Source organism: Caretta caretta, chromosome 5 (genome assembly GCF_965140235.1).
Source record: "Caretta caretta isolate rCarCar2 chromosome 5, rCarCar1.hap1, whole genome shotgun sequence".
In the NCBI taxonomy this organism is placed as follows: domain Eukaryota; kingdom Metazoa; phylum Chordata; order Testudines; family Cheloniidae; genus Caretta; species Caretta caretta.
The window spans coordinates 23,098,647-23,111,174 of record NC_134210.1 but is presented as its reverse complement, the minus strand read 5'-3'; positions in this window follow the sequence as shown (position 1 = coordinate 23,111,174).

The following is a 12,528-nucleotide window of genomic DNA, read 5'->3' as shown; positions in this document are numbered from 1 at the left end:
TGGTCATCCTAGCCTCCCCCGATACTAACTGGGAGGAGAACGAAAGTATAAGTGCAGGATCAAGGGGTAGAGATAATGAGCTAATCCATTGGGGTTGGATGATTATTTGAACCAGTACCTCTAGTCATCCTGTTTCTCCCTCTCCACTCCCCAAGAAGGCCTAATCGGTCAAGGGTGTGCCTGTGCCTCACAGACAGCTGTAGCGCACAGGAGCCAGCAAACGGAGCTATAAACAGGGGAGTTTGAGTGGGAGTTTGTAAGGGGAGTTTGTCTTGTGGTGCTTGTTTGGGATTTGGTTTTGCTGTGGGTGGTGGTGTTTTGGTGTGGTTTGTGTTTCCCAGATTAACAGGATTGAGGTGGGAAGGCTATGACAGATACAGAGGCAGCAGTGGGAGTGACCCATGTCGTGGAAGACACAATGAGGATGACTGGATGTGGAAGCTGTGGTATGTACATGATCCTGGAGGGGGCACCTGGTAAGAGTTTTGTCTGCATGAAGTGCCGTCTGATAGAGCTGATGGAGGAAAAGATCCGAGGTTTGGAGATGCAGGTGGAAAGTCTGGTTGAGTTTAGGAAGGGGTTTGAGCAGATTATGGAGCAAAGACATGAGGTATCTGAAGGGAAAAGCTCAGACTTGCAGATAGAAGCAGGGTTGGGGAATTCTGAAGGGAAACTGGGTGAGGAAAGTGGTCAGTGGAAGCATGTGACTAAAAGAACCAGGCAGAGGAAAAGACGGGCTAGTGAAGGAGAAATAGAGCTCAAGAACAGGTTTGCAGAGTTGGAAAATGAAGAAGGGGCTCAGCAGGTAGTCGCTGAAGGTGGAAGGGCAAGGAAGAAGAGACGAGCGGCTTGTGCTATAGGAAAAGGGGAAGAGTCAATGGAGACTACACCAAATATGAGCCCCAGGAGGATACAGGATGGGTTGAAGAGGATTACAAGGGAGAATAGGAATGGAAAGAACTTGCAGCCAGAGGGAACAGGGGATAGACTGGAGAATAGCACCATCACCAGGAAAAGGCAGGTCTATGTGATCGGGGACTCTTTACTGAGAAGAATAGACAGGCCTGTAACCAGAACTGATCCAGAGAATAGAAGGGTGTGCTGTCTTCCAGGGGCTAAGATACGGGATGTAGACCTGAGGTTGAAAAGGATTCTAAAGGGAGCAGGAAAGAATCCCCTAATTATCCTTCATGTGGGAACAAATGATATGGCTAGATTCTCGCTGGAAAGTATTAAGGGAGACTATGCTAGGCTGGGGAAGACGCTTAAGGAAATCGAGGCTCAGGTAATCTTTAGTGGGATTCTGCCTGTTCCTAGAGAAGGGCAACAAAGGTGTGACAAGATTATGACTATCAACAGATGGCTTAGGCAGTGGTGCTCTAAGGAGGGCTTTGGGATGTATGGCCACTGGGAGGCATTCATGGACAGAGGACAGTTCTCTTGGGATGGACTTCATCTGAGTAGGGAAGGAAATAGACTTCTAGGATGGAGGTTGGCACAACTGATTAAGAGAGCTTTAAACTAGGAATTTGGGGGAGATGGTTGGGAGATGTCCACGCCGGATTTTAGCATTGAGAGGGGAAAAAAAAAGTAAGAAAGGATACAGCTGTGGGTAGGAGAATGTATATAAGGAGGAAGGGCAGTGTGGATACCAGTCTAATAGGTTATACTGGCTGTAGAATGACCGTGCCTAATAGGGTACAAAATGTGAGCGAGGCCAAACAGCAAAAATTAAGATGTTTGTACACCAATGCGAGGAGCCTAGGTAACAAAATGGAGGAACTAGAGCTACTGGTGCAGGAAGTGAAATCAGATATTATAGGGATAACAGAAACATGGTGGAATAGTAGTCATGACTGGACTACAGGTATTGAAGGGTATGTGCTGTTTAGGAAAGACCGAAATAAAGGTAAAGGTGGTGGAGTAGCATTGTATATCAATGATGAGGTAGAATGTAAAGAAATAAGAAGCGATGGAATGGATAAGACAGAGTCCGTCTGGGCAAAAATCACAGTGGGGAAGAAAACTATTAGAGTTTCCCCTGGGATAGTGCTTGGGGTGTGCCATAGACTGCCAGGATCTAATTTGGATATGGATAGAGCCCTTTTTAATGTTTTTAATAAAGTAAATACTAATGGAAATTGCGTGATCAAGGGGGACTTAACTTCCCAGGTGTAGACTGGAGGACGAGTGCTAGTAATAATAATAGGGCTCAGATTTTCCTAGATGCGATAGCTGATGGATTCCTTCATCAAGTAGTTGCTGAACAGACTAGAGAAGATGCCATTTTAGATTTGGTTTTGGTGAGTAGTGAGGACCTCACAGAAGAAATGGTTGTAGGGGATAATCTTGGTTCAAGTGATCATGAGCTAATTCAGTTCAAACTGAACAGAAGGATTAACAAAAATAAATCTGCAACTAGGGTTTTTTATTTCAAAAGGGCTGACTTTCAAAATTAAGGAAATTAGTTAGGGAAGTGGGTTGGACTGAAGAATTTATGGATCTAAAGGTAGAAGAGGTCTGGGATTACTTTAAATCAAAGCTGCAGATGCTATCGGAAGCCTGCATCCCAAGAAAGGGGAAAAATCTCATAGGCAGGAGTTGTAGACAAAGCTGGATGACCAAGCATCTCAAAGAGGTGATTAAGAAAAAGCAGAAAGCATATAGGGAGTGGAAGATGGGAGGGATCAGCAAGGAAAGCTACCTTCTTGAGGTCAGAACATGTCAGGATAAAGTGAGACAGGCTAAAAGTCAAGTAGAGTTGGACCTTGCAAAGGGAATTAAAACCAATAGTAAAAGGTTCTATAGCCATATAAATAAGAAGAAAACAAAAAAGAAAAAGTGGGACCGCTAAACACTGAGGATGGAGTGGAGGTTAAGGATAATCTAGGCATGGTTCAATATCTAAACAAATACTTTGCCTCAGGCTTTAATAAGACTAAAGAGGATCTTAGGGATAATGGTAGCATGACAAATGGGAATGAGGATATGGAGGTAGATATTACCATATCTGAGGTAGTAGCAAAACTCAAACAGCTTAATGGGACTAAAGCGGGGGGCCCAGATAATCTTCATCCAAGAATATTAAAGGAATTGGCACCCAAAATTGCAAGCCCATTAGCAAGAATTTGTAATGAATCTGTAAACTCAGGAGTTGTACTGTATGACTGGAGAATTGCTAACATAGTTCCTATTTTTAAGAAAGGGAAAAAATGTGATCCAAGTAACTACAGGCCTGTTAGTTTGATATCTGTAGTATGCAAGGTCTTGGAAAAAATTTTGAAGGAGAAGGTAGTTAAGGACATTGAAGTCAATGGTAAATGGGACAAAATACAACATGGTTTTACAAAAGGATCGTGCCAAACCAACCTGATCTCCTTCTTTGAGAAAGTAACAGATTTTTTAGACAAAGGAAACGCAGTGGATCTAATTTACCTAGATTTCAGTAAGGTGTTTGATACAGTGCCACATGGGGAATTATTAGTTAAATTGGAAAAGATGGGGATCAATATGAACATTGAAAGGTGGATAAGGAATTGGTTAAAGGGGAGACTACAATGGGTCCTACTGAAAGGTGAACTGTCAGGCTGGAGGGAGGTTACCAGTGGAGTTCCTCAAGGATCGGTTTTGGGACCAATCTTATTTAATCTTTTTATTACTGACCTTGGCACAAAAAGTGGGAGTGTGCTAATAAAGTTTGCGGATGATACAAAGCTGGGAGGTATTGCCAATTTAGAGAAGGACTGGGATATCCTACAGGAGGATCTGGATGACCTTGTAAACTAGAGTAATAGTAATAGGATGAAATTTAATAGTGAGAAGTGTAAGATCATGCATTTAGGGATTAATAACAAGAATTTTAGTTATAAGCTGGGGACGCATCAATTAGAAGTAACGGAGGAGGAGAAGGACCTTGGAGTATTGGTTGATCATAGGATGACTATGAGCCGCCAATGTGATATGGCCGTGAAAAAAGCTAATGCGGTCTTGGGATGCATCAGGAAAGGTATTTCCAGTAGAGATAAGGAGGTTTTAGTACCGTTATACAAGGCACTGGTGAGACCTCACCTGGAATACTGTGTGCAGTTCTGGTCTCCCATGCTTAAGAAGGATGAATTCAAACCTGAACAAGTACAGAGAAGGGCTACTAAGATGATCCGAGGAATGGAAAACTTGTCTTTTGAAAGGAGACTCACTGAGCTTGGCTTGTTTAGCCTAACTAAAAGAAGGTTGAGGGGAGATATGATTGCTCTCTATAAATATATCAGAGGGATAAATACCGGAGAGGGAGAAGAATTATTTAAGCTTAGTACCAATGTGGACAAAAGAACAAATGCATATAAACTGGCCACCAGGAAGTTTAGACTTGAAATCAGACGAAGGTTTCTAACCATCAGAGGAGTGAAGTTTTGGAATAGCCTTCCAAGGGAAGCAGTGGGGGCAAAAAATCTATCTGGCTTTAAGATTAAACTCGATAAGTTTATGGAGGAGATGGTATGATGGGATAACATGATTTTGGTAATTAATTGATCTTTAAATATTCATGGTAAATAGGCCCAATGGCCTGTGATGGGATGTTAGATGGGGTGGGATCTGAGTTACCCAGGAAAGAATTTTCTGTAGTATCTGGCTGGTGAATCTTGCACATATGCTCAGGGTTTAGCTGATCACCATATTTGGGGTCGGGAAGGAATTTTCCTCCAGGGCAGATTGGAAGAGGCCCTGGAGGTTTTTCGCCTTCCTCTGTAGCATGGGGCACGGGTCACTTGCTGCAGGATTCTCTGCTCCTTGAAGTCTTTAAACCATGATTTGAGGACTTCAATAGCTCAGACATAGGTGAGGTTTTTCGCAGGAGAGGGTGGGTGAGATTCTGTGGCCTGCGTTGTGCAGGAAGTCAGACTAGATGATCATAATGGTTTCTTCTGACCTTAGTATCTATGAATCTATGATTACCAGGCCAGTGGGCTAGGGAGTTAATGAGCTAGTTTGCTCATTAACAGGAGAGTGGTTTAGAAAGAGCACAGGAAGGTGGGGAAGTGGGAGAGAGAGGTGGGGGCCAGGCTAGGGGAGCCTGACAAGCCGCCTTCTCTGAGTAGAGCCACCTCAGTCACTCTGCCCCCCATTTGGGAGAAGGGGCTAGAAAGCAGGATAATAGTGCAAAGCTGTGGGTGCACTGATATGTATTGGTGGAGGGATAGAGACATTGTAAATAAAGTACACGCTGGCGTTTACATGCAACAGGGTGTCCTAGCAGTCTGTGTTCATGGAAGAGACACGGGTACAGCAGTCATGCCCTGCCACAGGAATTTATACTGTATATAATCTTGAAGCATTTATGGCCTGTTGTAGTGAAGTCAGTGGCAGAACTCCCATTAATTCAATGGTTCAGGATTGGACCCTTAGTCTGAAAGGTATTTGGGGAGTACAGTTATGCAAGTAGCAGTACAAAATGAAGTTGTGTTGTATTGTTAAACTAGACCTGTCTTACATTTGACTGTTCTTACTATACCTACAATCTAGAAATGGAGAGTGTCTTGCAACGAGAGAGATTTGGTTTATTCTTTTAACATATTTCATTTGGGGGGAAATGCAACTTTCACATTAACAAACATCAGTTGTTCTGTCTCCAGAATACGATCTTTGAAGTCACTATACTATCTTGGGAAAGTATTCACCAAATAGTGCTAGTTTAACATTTTTTCTTGTTTTGCTTCAACCCCATGTGATCAACAAATTATCCTGGGAAAACCTGGTAACCACATGGTTGCTGGAAAACCATGGGTCCAGTCCGTGTCCACCCTGAAGGAAACATAAACATCACTTAGCAGAGTAAGTAATGAGCAGGAAAACAGGCATGTTTCCAAATTAATTTTTATTTTGCACTGAGAAAACTCTAATGGTAACAGAAACAGTCAGAGGGCTGGATTCCCTCCCATCTTACTCTGGCATGATGGCAGCTGTCTGCCAGGCCCAAATGATGTAGTACAGAAGTATGGGTTCTGATTTCACTCCCCCAGGAATGTCTCCAGGGCAGAGAGGTTCAAACTCTGGGGAGTTCCAGCTTTGCATGTCTCTTCCCAAAAGGGGCCTCACTGCATCTTCTGAACTTCAAAGACTTTATACCACTTTCAAGCAGCATTTGATGTGTTCTGCAGTTGTGCGGCTCTGGAATGCAGATGTTTGCTTTTGGATCTGCTTGGCTGTCCAATGGCTAGATTGGCGAGTGGGAGATGGATGCTCTCATTTATTTCACAAAAGTGGCTGTAGTTTGCTGTGAGGCTACTTTGTAATCGCTGCTTTTCCCTCCAGCCATATTGAATGAGCAGCCAGTTAAAGGAGGGAATGTGTAATCTGGCAAATTCTCCAGATTGGGAGGTCTGCTTTGAATCTCATCCACACCAGTTTACCTCCCCTGACTTCAGTGGAGTTACCCTTGACTGACACTAGTGCAATGGAGAGCAGAATCAGGCCCTATATTTTTAAAACGTGAATCCTTCAGTCCTGCACTGAGCTACATTTTGAATGACACCAATAAGGCTGTGATCTAAGAAGGGTGGCCCAAGTAAAGAACAGCAATTTCTGGCAGAGCTGGCCCCGAGACAAAGGGCTTCCAAAGTCCACGTGGATGCCATACGCAGAATACAACAGGGAGGTTACCGGGTATTCACGTTCCTCTTACTGCTGTTCTGGAGTTTGCAACAACTTCTTCATATTGAGCCCACTCAATAGCTGCCCAAAGGAGAGAGCACTGTGAGATGGTGCTGTGGCATCTCATCTGGCCAACTCGATGGGCAGGGGTGTCAGAGAGAGGAGCCATGGCCCTGTCTCCACCCCACACCTTCAGCAAGTCTCAGCAGTTGCTCACCTCGAGTGGGCACTGCACTCAGACCAGTTGTGCCAGGGCATTGTGTGGGGGTATGGAACCTGGGAAGCGGGTTATGAAGTGCCACTCACTGGGAAGAGCCAGGCTTTTGGCAGGTGAGGGCAGAGGACTTGTCTTTATAGAGTACACAGGCAGTTGGTTTGGATTTGGTTTTTTTTTTCCCTAAAGCAAATTTCCTTTTTTATTTTTTTACTACTCTGTTGTAGGATAGTGACATTTGCTTTGGCTTGCATCAGGGCTCATTGCTTCCTACAAGTTCTGTCCCCATTTTACCGCATAGGCTCAAAATTCTCATAGGTCCAAATTTTAAAATTTCATGAAGGGAAGAAACTGCAATCCAGATGATACATGCAGAACATGCCATTTCGAGCCAGATCTGAGAGAAATCTTGTGAGCTATGATGGTGAGGGGTAGGAGGATAAGGCTGATTTTGAAGCAACACATGGATCAATTTCTTCCCATCTCTTATCACGGTTCCTATTTTTAATATTCATATTTTGCAGGCATTAAAAAGTGATGCCATTATGTTATCGATAGAGACGTGCAAATCCTGTCAGCTGGAAAGGAAGGGACAATCTCCCTCTGTTCTAGGAGTCAGCTGCCTCTTACCCTAATTTGAAGACAGTTGGACTATTTCCTTAAGTGGTGGAAGTAAATCTATTCTGACTACTCTTCCCTTTGCCAACACTCATCAAATTGTGAAAGAGGAAGCAGCAGGAACCATATAAGGAACAAGAGAAGCAAAGATTGAGCAAAGACAAGCCTGTCCTTTTCAGATTGTGACTGGAGAGAGATCAGCTGGGTTTGTTCCCCCGCCTCCCTGGAAGAAGGTGTGTTGGCCTGAGATTTGTTTTTCTTTGTAAATCTGCAGACCACTCCCAATTTTGCTCTGTGTAAAAGAGTGAAACGGTGGCAGGCTGCAGCACATGTATGGGGAAGTGACAGTACAACAACAGCCATTGCATTTCAGCTGGTTGCTAGTTTCCAAACAGCACATGAGCAGGAAAGTCCCTACCATTTTGCTGAATACGTCTGCCGTTCAGAGCCAGATCACAAGATGCCACGGCCATTGTGAGGGCTACAGTCATTCTGTGGTTCCCTGTTCTCCAGCACTCCCATCGCCCTTCCCTCCTACTGGGGAAGTGAGTGCTCATGGCATGGTCTTATCTCCTACTCAGCACCACACTCTCCTCCCGCTTTGGGCTCTGAATCTCCCCTGCCATTACCAGCAACTACCATGAACTTTACCTCCCCCACCCCCACTCCCTTGGTTTGGAAGGAAGGAAGAGCCACTTTCTGGCTACTAAGGCTTTATCTGCACACTAGGCGCTGTAGGTGGGGGGGTGTCCCAGCTCTTGTAGGTGTCCTTGTGCTAGCTCTCAATGAACGAGTGTGCTAAACAGATTAGTGTTGCCGTGGAAGCACAGGCAACGGCAGCATGGGCTGGCTGTCCTGAGTACATGCCCACCCAGACCCCTTAGCCCTTCTGTTCTCTCCCATGGCTCCTCCCCATTTGTTCATCCATCAACCTGTCTTCTCACAGTTTGTTTGCAGTGTTATGGTAGCCCAGTTGATCCCAGAGTATTAGAGAGACAATCTGGTGAGATGACCTCACCCTCCTTTTCTCCTCTCATTTCTTCTACCGCTCTCCGCAGGGAGACCTACCCTCCTCCAAGTGCAGGATCCCCCCAGCCCAACCTTTGGCCCAGTCACCTGAGTGTCTGAGGAGGAAGAAAGGGAAAAGAGGAAGAGGTATGAGGGGAAAGAGCTGTGAGAGAGAGCAGGTCCTCGATGGATGGGAAGTGAGCTTGACAGTGCCTGGTGTATTCCAGCAACGAAAGAATGTCAACATGGAATGTAAATTGGGAAGTCAGCTCTGCTGGTGACCTTGTGGCTCAAAGGGTGCATGACGCACAGGAAGCCAAGCTGCCTGGAACCAACAGCCACCAGTGGTGCTTCGTTGCCCTTTAAAAAATCCCAGCCCTGAAGAACAACAACTTCTCCTGGCACCTGCCCCCGCAACACACAGGAAACAAAATACCTCCTCCTCCCAGCACACAGGAAGTAGAATATCTCCCTCCGACTCCCTGCTACTGGGCACTACCCCTTAAAACGGGTTCTCAAACTGGTGTCGGGACCCCTCAGGGGGTCGCAAGTTTATTACATGGGGGGGGGGTCGTGAGCTGTCAGCCTCTACCTCAAACCCCGCTTTGCCTACAGCATTTATAAGGGTGTTACATATATAATAAAGTGTTTTTAATTTATAAGGGGGGGTCACACTCAGAGGCTAGCTCTGTGAAAGGGTTCACCAGTAGAAAAGTTTGAGAACCACTGCCTTAAAAGCTCCCACCCAGCTGCAATCCCTGTGCCTGAGACCTTGAAATCCCTGGCCCACAAGATTGGTGCCTTTTCTTCTCCCCACCCACCCAAGGAAGCAAAGGTGGCTCCTACCAGCTGCTGCCAAAAGCCATCTGCCAAACACAGGCCTAATACCACCATGCTCTCCCTGAGTCTGACTCATTCGTACAATGGGTAGTCCTAGAAGCACCGCTCACAATTCTTGTCGCTGTCTGGGACTCCCAGACCCTGCCATTCCTGTGTGGGGAAAGTCATGGTCATCTGAGATCCCTATTTAATGAGACTGTCAATGCCTCTTCTGAGGAGGGATGTCTGCCAGGCAAGCCAAAGCATGGAATAGTTGTGACGTTACTGAGGAACTTAATTTGCTTAATTTGGCCAACTTCTCAAACTACCCCTACTGTTTAACCTCCCAAGCCTGAGCAAGCCAGTCAAGAAGCTTGGTAGCCTCTCATTAGCCTTGTGCTTCTCCAAACACTTACATTGGGCAAATAAGTTCCGAAACGGTTACTACAACTATTTTAAGGGATTTTAAAAAATGTTCATAAAATGGCTCTTTTCTTCCATGTTAAAAAAGAGCTCTTCAGTTCAACTACATGTTCCATTCTGAACTAAGGCTGTCTGTCTGTCTGTCTATCCATCTATCTGAGAGACGAGGCGGGTGAGGTCAGATCTTTTATTGGACCAACTTCTGATAATGAGAGAGACAAGTGTTCAAGCCGCACAGAGCTTTTCTACTGTGACTCAGAAGCTTGTCTCTCTCACCAGTGGACAATACAAGAGACCCACCGGGTCTCTCTAATATTCTGAAACTGACATGGCTACAACTACACTGCATATCTATCTATCTATCTATCTATCTATCTATCTATCTATCTAATCACTTATCCCTGTACTAGCTAAAGCTCTAATAGATAGATGCTTCTCAGGGTATTTTGTAAGTGGTGTAGTAATAAAAGCAAAACCCTTACACTTCCCTGTTTACTGTTTTCCCCTGCATGGGCTGGACTCACCCTGAAGTGTGAGGGTGAATCATTCTGATATCAGGTTTGATCGGTACAAAGGTATCTGAAATCATTGTGCCCTCAGGGTATTTTCCACCTGGTGGCCAGTGACGACATCTTGATACACTATCTATCTCAGCAGCTGATCAAGGGAAAACATAATTATTTAGTGAAATGCTGTTTTCCTTAGATGCTGATATGGATGGGGGGAGGGAAGGACTCTGATTCACACCTCTGAGTTTTGCTCATAGAGTTGTTACTGAGGAGTTGCTCTGTCTCTTAAGAGCATAGATCCCATTTTGGGCTAGAGGGGCATGGGGTTACGCTGGCTTCCCACTGGTGTCACTGAAAGCAGAAGTGTGGGAGGTCTTGTGTCTGTGTGAAAGGGACAGAAGCCCTTCCTCCCCTTGCCTTCTCTTACACACCAGAGCAAAAGCCAGCTACAAACTCAGAGCTAGCACACATGCAGCACAAAAGGGGTGTTCTGGGGGGAATGTCAGTGTCGCTAAACTCCCCAAAGTGAGTGGAGTGTGTGACAATGACAATGCAGAGGAAGGCGGAGCCAGTGGTTATGGTGTAACTTGGGACCTAGGAGACCCAGGTTCATGGCCTGGCTCCACCACAGACTTTCTGTGTGACCTTGGGCAAGTCACTTAGTCTCTCTCTGCCTCAATTCCCCATCTGTGAAAGAGGGATAATAGCATTGCAGGGAAGCTGTGAGGATACATTGTAGGATTGTGAGTGCTCAGATCTTTTGGTGACAGGCACCGTATAAATTTCTTGGCTAGATTCTTGAGCACTGGCTTCTAGTCCAGAGCTAAAGAAGGGAGACTGAATCCTGACAAAGGATGTTTTGATATACATTCTCCCAGCACTCTTGGGAGTTGGCAGCCTGCTGGAATGCCTCCAGGCATTCCCTGACATTGGGCTATGACAGTCAGAACTACACCGCAGGCCTTTAGGTTCTAATCCACCAAAACACTTAAACACGCATTAACTTTCAGCCTATATGTAGGCATTACACATGTGCTTAAGTTCTTTGGTAGATCAGAGCCTATGACAGGAAATTAACAGGGAAAGGGACAGTCACTTTTGTCTGCCAATCACCACGCACACAAGTGGCACTATATTAATGAAATGATTTTAAAATACTACGGAATGCCACAGTCACACTGGTGTAAACTGCACTGTTTTCATTGTGGAATAATACTGTACAACAGGCTAAGTTACAAAGCAAGGCCAAAGCAACTCTGCTAAATGTTACATATCTTTCATGTACATTTATCAAGGAACTGGTATGGCAGATTCACGGTGGATATCGTCTTAAACAATACAGTATGTATATGACTGTTTGTATTTAAGAATACAGTGAAACTGGAAAAGCATCAGGAATCAGAGAAAATGAAAAGAAATGCGGGGGACAATGATTCCAGGAGTACTTGTGTTGGCATTTTGGTGTCTTATGTTGTAAAAGGGCTAATTCCTGCGTGCAGTCTATACTGAATTTCGAAGGTACTGGGCACATCAATGGACATTCGATTCCATGCTAACCCACCTGAGGCATGAGCACTTGAGTTAGGAATCACTGAAGGCAGCTGATCACTATATCATTATAACTGCCTGTCTCTTTGACTTTGCCTCGTGGATGTCTCGCTTTAAGTGAAACATGACCAAAATGGATCTCTTTGTGAAGGCCAAGACTAAAACAAGGTTAGTGTCCCTAGCCTCTGTTTGCCAGAAGCTGGGAATGGGCAATGGGATGAATCACTTGATGATTACCTGCTCTGTTTATGCCTCTGGGGCACCTAGCATTGGCCACTGTCAGAAGACAGGATACTGGGCTAGATGGACCATTGGTCTGACCCAGTATGGCTGTTCTTATGTTCCTAATCCTCCCCCTCACCACAAGCTCTCCCACGACCTTCTTTCTTGAACACTGTGGACACACACACACACACACACACCATCCTCCCTATCTCTCAGGCCTACAACTTAAGTAGCATCTTTGACTTGGACCTATCTCTAACTTGTCTCATCCAGGCTATGTCTAAATCTTGCCAATTCTGTCTTGCCAAATTTTCCATCCATCTACACAGCCAAAACTCTCATCCAGGCTCTAGTCATCTTGATTACTGTAATATGCATCTCTCTGGCCTTACCAAATGCACCATTGCCCTGCTTATAGTCCTCCAGAACGCTGCCTCAAAAAGCATTTTCCGGGCCTGTGGCTTTGTTCATCACCCCGTTTTACATCCTTTCGCTGGCTCCGCCTTCCCTATTACA